Genomic DNA, 6673 nt, shown 5'->3' with positions numbered 1-6673 from the left:
CCGAACCCGAGTCAACGAACCCGATAACACAAAATACAGCTGAACAAGGCAATAAGAAGCAGAAATGGGGGAAACGGAGCGGCAACTCATGAAACGACCGGCCGGGTCGTTACAATTCGGTTAATGATCATATGCAATCATGTTAGGAACTTTTATTATTTTTTATAATTATATAAATACTACTTCGCCTCTAGCGGAAAAAAAAACTACTCCATATAACTATAAAACTCTTTCACATTTAAATTCCTAAAAGTATAGTTCTTTGAAACATTGTAGCTAGATTTGAATAAAATAAAATTCTTTTGAAATAAATGTAATATATAGGGTACACTTCTATGTTTATCTGAATAACAAAAAAGAGTTTACAAAACCAAATAAAAAGTTACTTATATATATAATAAAGTAAACATACATGCTGGAGAAAGAAACATCACAAAACAGTCAATATTAAAAAAAAGTTGTTTCTTTTTTCTTCTTGAAGAATATTTGTTTGAAGAGTCAATTTGCAAAAATGGACATCAAACAAATAACAAAACTTTGTCTATACAATTGCTATCATTAATTTCAATTTAGCACATTCAAGAAATTGAAGGATATAAGCTGAAACCCCTTCATTTAGCTGTAGTCAAGCCAATATTGCAAGGGTATAATATTTTTTTCGTTGAAATATATTTGTTTTGAATCATTAGATTATGTGAAAGGTTTTTTTTCAAACTCAACAAGAGAGAAATTGGTTTCTAATTGATAGTTTCTATAGCGACTTTTAAGTGTAAAAAAGAGTATATATAAAGAAAAAATTGGTATGACGTAATTTTTTTTAAAAATGTAAACAAATTATTTCGAAAAAACTCTTTACTTTTTTTAATTCAAAGATAATAATAAGATAAGATATTTTTGAATATTAGTAGAGAGTTTTAAAATTATTATAATAGAAGTTATATCATGGATAAACTCAAAAAATCGAAATCTTATGGAATATTTACATAATATCCGGCCACATTTATTGTTTACTTTTTATAGCTAATATAAATGGATGATATACCAACAACACACGATTATACACATATTATATATGGATTATATATACATTACACATCATTCAATTTTTTAATCTAAGTGGTCGGGTGAGCACCTATTTAGGTTGATTAGATAAAGCCAAAAGAAAAATATGAAATAATTTCAACCAAAACTAAAAATTTAATTAAAGTTCATATGTAGACAATTTTTATTAAAACTCATCCTTTTATAGTGAAATAAATTAATTTTTTGTAACAAAAGAAATAGTGACATAAAAAATAAGATAAAGAAAATAAATATTGAAAAAAATGTTAGAAAGATCTCAAAACGAGAAATAAAAGATGACAACAAATTTTTTCTTATGTTTCATCTTTGTTGAGTATAAAAAATTTGAAAGTTAATCTGATCGATTTCAAATATATTTTTTTCAACTCAAATACATAGATTATAAGATAAGGATATCTTAGAATATTTTTTTTAATCTACATTATGTGTCAATAAAAAATTACTATTACTAACAAACTGATATGAAATTCGAATTCGAATTGGAATGCAATTTGAGTAGTTTGCATAAGTCAAGTATGGTGTCGAAAAATAAACTACTTGACAATTTAAGACAATATATGCAATATTTTATAATAATAATAATCAACTAATTAACATCTAATGATTCAAAGAACAAAAGTTCCGTATATGTAGGGTATTAAAAATTCAAATTCTGGGGCTAGAGATATCGATAAATTTAAAGTGGAGTCAAACTGAAATAAATTCAGACAAAGAATCATTTAAATTTTTAGATAGCTGATTAAAGTGAATTTTAAATTAAGGATAAAATCTTCACTTGCATCATTATAAAGATAATCATATTATAATATATATAAAGTTTTAGAGATTGAAATTTCAAAATAGAAATATTTGAAAGATGAAATCATACCAAATAAGAGTCCAGGTCGTAGTATAAGAGTCACGTCGTAATCAAAGAATCGTTTATATCGTGTCAACCTTTGTGCTTTGCCATAATATGAGTTATTATTTCACTTTCTGGCTATCTTTAGGTTCCAATGACACCTATCAGAATAGAGCAAAAATAAAATTATCACTACGAGAATTGAGAAAATGTTAGTCTTTTTTCATGTAGTGTTTCTTAATTAATATCTGACGATTATCTATAATAATTTAGAAGGTTTTAATGTTAAGGTTATTTACATATAATTCAAATAACTCAGATATTTAATATGGTTAATGTCAAATATCAAAATGGAGTAAAAAAATTCACTAGCTAAAGAATTTTTTATATTTTTAGATAGTCAACTAAAATGAGTTTTGAATTATGAATAATATTTTCAATTTCATTATTATAAAAATAATTATTATTAAAAATAGTGTTTTAGGAACTGAAATTAAGAAAGAAATATTTTTTAAGAGATATCAACACACCAAATAAGAGTACAAGTAGTAGTAAAAGAGTTAAGTCTTATCCAAAGAGTCATTCATTGTCTCAACGTTTGATTGTTTTGCCATAAATATGAGTTATTATTTTGCTTCCTGACTATTTTTAGGATCCAATGACACCGGCAAGAATGATACCAAAAAAAAAAAAATAGAAGAATAGTTAATTTTTTTCATGTAGTTAATATCCAAGATTATATATATTTACTAAGAAGGTGTGATAGAGGGTTGTGCAAGGATTTCAAGGTTATCCCGGGAGAGACCCTCACGACTCAGCATAGGCTCCTAGTGATGGACATTGGCATCAGAATGAAGAGGAAGAAGCGGTATGCTCGTGGCCGACCGAGGATCAGGTGGGGAGCTTTAACCAAGGATAAAGCCCAAGAGTTGGAGGGGAGGTTATCCGCTATGGGAGCTTGGAGGAGTAGTGGAGACGCGAGCAGTATGTGGTCGACGACGGCGAACTATGTGAGGGAGGCGGCGAGAGAGGTGCTAGGTGTATCGAAGGGTTTTTCTGGCAGGCACCAAGGAGACTGGTCATGGAATGACACAGTCCAAGGTAAAGTGGAGGCGAAGAAGGTAGCGTACGCGAAGTTAAAAGGGAGCACAAGCGAGGAGGAGAGGAGTGCGAATAGAGAGAGGTACAAAGTGGCTAGGAAGGAGGCAAAGCTGGAGGTCACGGAGGCTAAGAATGCAGCGGTTAGCCGTCTATACGAGGAATTAGGGGAGAAAGGCGGGGAAAGGAAGTTGTTTCGGCTGGCTAAAGCGAGGGAGAGGAAGGCCCGGGATCTGGACCAAGTAAGGTGCATCAAAGACGAGGATGGTAGAGTATTGATGGGAGAGTCCCAGATTAAGCAGAGATGGCAGACGTACTTTTATGGTCTTCTGAATGAGGAGGGGGACCGGGATATAGCGCTAGGGGACTTGGGGCATTCGAAGAGTCTTCGAGATTTTAGTTATTGTAGGCACATTAAGGTGGAGGAGGTCGTGGGGGCGTTGCGTAAGATGAGTAGGGGTAGAGCGACCGGACCAGATAAAATTCCGGTTGAGTTTTGGAAGTGTGTGGGTAGAGCAGGATTGGAATGGTTGACTGGGTTGTTCAATGTAATTTTTAGGACGAAGAGCATGCCGGAGGAATGGAGGTCGAGTACAATGGTACCGTTGTACAAGAACAAGGGTGATATCCAGTGTTGTAACAATTATAGGGGTATCAATTTACTTAGCCATACCATGAAAGTCTGGGAGAGGGTGGTGGAGGTGAGGGTGAGGAAGACGACGTCTATATCCGACAATCAGTTTGGGTTCATGCCGGGCTGCTCCACTACGGAAGCTATTCACCTTATTAGGAGGTTGGTGGAACAGCACAGGGATAAGAAGAAGGATCTGCACATGGTGTTTATTGACTTGGAGAAAGCGTATGATAAGATATTCGGAAGAAGGTGGGCGTCGCCCCTGTGGATGACAAGATGTGGGAAGCGAGGCTCAGATGGTTCGTGCACGTGCAGAGGAGAAGCCTCGATACACCGGTGAGGAGGTGTGAGAGGTTAGCCGTGGTGGGTACGGGAAGAGGTAGAGGGAGACGTAAGAAGTATTGGGGAGAGGTGATCAGGCAGGACATGGCACGACTGCACATTTCCGAGGACATGGCCCTTGATAGGAAGGCCTGGAGGTCACGCATTAGGGTTGTAGGATAGGGGCAGTAAAGCTTTCCTTACTTCATTCCGGGGGTGAGGCGGGGTTGGATTAGGGTTGGTCTTAGATGGCTTGCAGTTTATGTTGGACCCACACTATTCTTGTTGTTTGTCTTAGCCCCGGGCCTTAGATTATGGTTACTGTTATTGCATGTCATTCATCTTTCGGTTTTTATGTTTCTGTTATTATTACGATTTTCACTGGAGTTACTAATGATTTCTCTCCTCTTGTTTTTTTCTTACTTTATTTTTGTCTTTCTGAGCCGAGGGTCTATCGAAAACAGCCTCTCTGCCCCTATCGGGGCAGGGGTAAGGTCTGCGTACACATTACCCTCCCCAAACCCCACTATGTGGGACTTTACTAGGTAGTTGTTGTTGTTGTTGTTGATTTATGTATGGGTCAAAGTTTGGACGACCGCGGCCACTGACGAGGGATGGGACCCTCACGACACGGCGTCCTTTGGTCGTTGAGGAAGGTGATGACTGGTAGCGGCTGGAGAACGTACGACATTGGTAGTAATGTAGGGGCAGCACGAGCCCGTCAGAATATACTTTGGAATATTCTTTATTGTTATACCTTTTAGGGGTCGTTTGGTTCGAATAGGATTTATACCGGTATAAGTTATGCCGGTATAAGTTATATTGGGATAAGTTATGCCGGTATAAGTTATATTGGGATTGTTATTTTTTCATTGTTTGGTATGTTGTATAAGAATGACTATTGCATAATTTCTAAGAAGAAGGTTTAAGTTATACCGGTTCTAATTACCCCACCTTCTATAAGGTATAAGTTATCCCGATGTTAAAATTAACACTGGGATAACTTATACCTGGTTTGCTAAACAAACATAGTATTAAGGTGTTATTAAATTTTTATACCAGCCTTATACCTTCTTATACCTCATACCAAACGACCCTTTAGGATTCAGGAGGGGATTGTCCCTTATAAATAGAAGGGGAAAGCTCTCTAATGGGGAGCTTTTTCTCTCTGGAATATTTGGTGGTAAAAGAAGAATACTCCTTACAATATCTTCCTATATTCAAAGTTAACATATCGATGCTTACTCGTTTAATTTCGTGGTATTAAGAAATATTATCCATTGTGTTCATCCCAATATCTTTCAATCTAGATTTCATTATTCTTAGCTGAGATTTACCTCTTCACCTTTTCTAATTGATTTAACCAGAAAGATCTCGATAACTTTTGGTCAAACAATTTGGCGCTTCCTGTGGGGATTTCTTTAGCTAAGATTTTAGTTTCATCTAGATCCTTGAAGGGGATAATCACCTCTTCTCTGCCTTGCAAAAACCGACAATGGCAGGAAAGGGAGACGCAAGATTAAAGGCAATAGTAGGTGTCACGAACAACCTTCTGGGTTCCATCAGCGAAGCCAGTAGGGAAGATAACGAAAACGCAACACCTGAGGGAGATACCTCAACCCCCCTCCCCGCGTGAAAGTGTGACTGCCTCACGCGAGAGGGTAGCCTCAACATCCGCAGCAGTAGAAACACCACCAGCTGTGAAAAGGCTGTTGGAAGAGTGGTTGACAAACACTCTGAGTAACATACTCGACTGTGATGACCCAAAAGGTCATCACTTGCTTTTAAATTGAATTCTCTGTTCCGAGGCCTTAAAAACCTCTTTTAGCATCGTCTCGATTTGCGTGCGCAGTCCGGGCGCGTAGCTGGAAAGCTTAAATGAGAAAATTTGTGAAAAATAATAAATTTTGACTATAAATGAATTAATTTGACTTCGGTCAACATTTTGGGTAAACGGACCCGGACCCGTGATGTGACGGTCCCAGAGGGTCCGTAGGAAAATATGGGACTTGGGCGTATGCCCGTAATCGAATTCCGAGGTCCCAAGCCCGAGAAATGAATTTTTAAAGAAAATTATTTTCTGAAATTGTTTAAAGGATTTGGAAATGAATTTTGATCAGAACATGTTGGTATCGGGCCCGTATTCTGGTTCTGGCGCCCGGTACAGGTCTTATATGTGGTTTAAGATAATTCTGTGAAGTTTGGTAAGAAACGGAATCCGTTTGACGTGATTCAAGCCTTAATTGCAAATTTTGATGTTTTAAGAAGTTTGAAATATTTCATGATTTTGAGGTTTAATTCGTTGTTAACGATGTTAGTTTGGCAATTTAATCGCATGGATAAGTTTGTATGATATTTTTGAGTTAGTACGTATGTTTGGTTTGGAGCCCTGAGGGCTCGGGTGAGTTTCAGATATGTTTCGGAAGGTTTTTGGAACTCAAAATTTGCAGGTTTTTCCAGTTCTGGTGTGCTGATACTTTCTTCTTCGCGTTCGCGGGATGACCCTCGCGAACGCGATGTGTTAATTATGCTGAAGGAAAATTCCTTCTACGCGAACGCGAAGGCCTAGCAGGCGTAACCCATCGCGAACGCGATGAACCTGTCGCGAACGTGATGAACAATTTCGCCCAGTTATTTTAAGTTTCAAAAACAGAACACATTACAGGATTTTCATTATTTTTCACAAACTTCATCTT

This window comes from Nicotiana attenuata, unplaced genomic scaffold (genome assembly GCF_001879085.1).
Source record: "Nicotiana attenuata strain UT unplaced genomic scaffold, NIATTr2, whole genome shotgun sequence".
Classification (NCBI taxonomy): Eukaryota; Viridiplantae; Streptophyta; class Magnoliopsida; order Solanales; family Solanaceae; genus Nicotiana; species Nicotiana attenuata.
The sequence above is the reverse complement of the archived record's forward strand: the minus strand, read 5'-3'. Positions refer to the sequence as shown.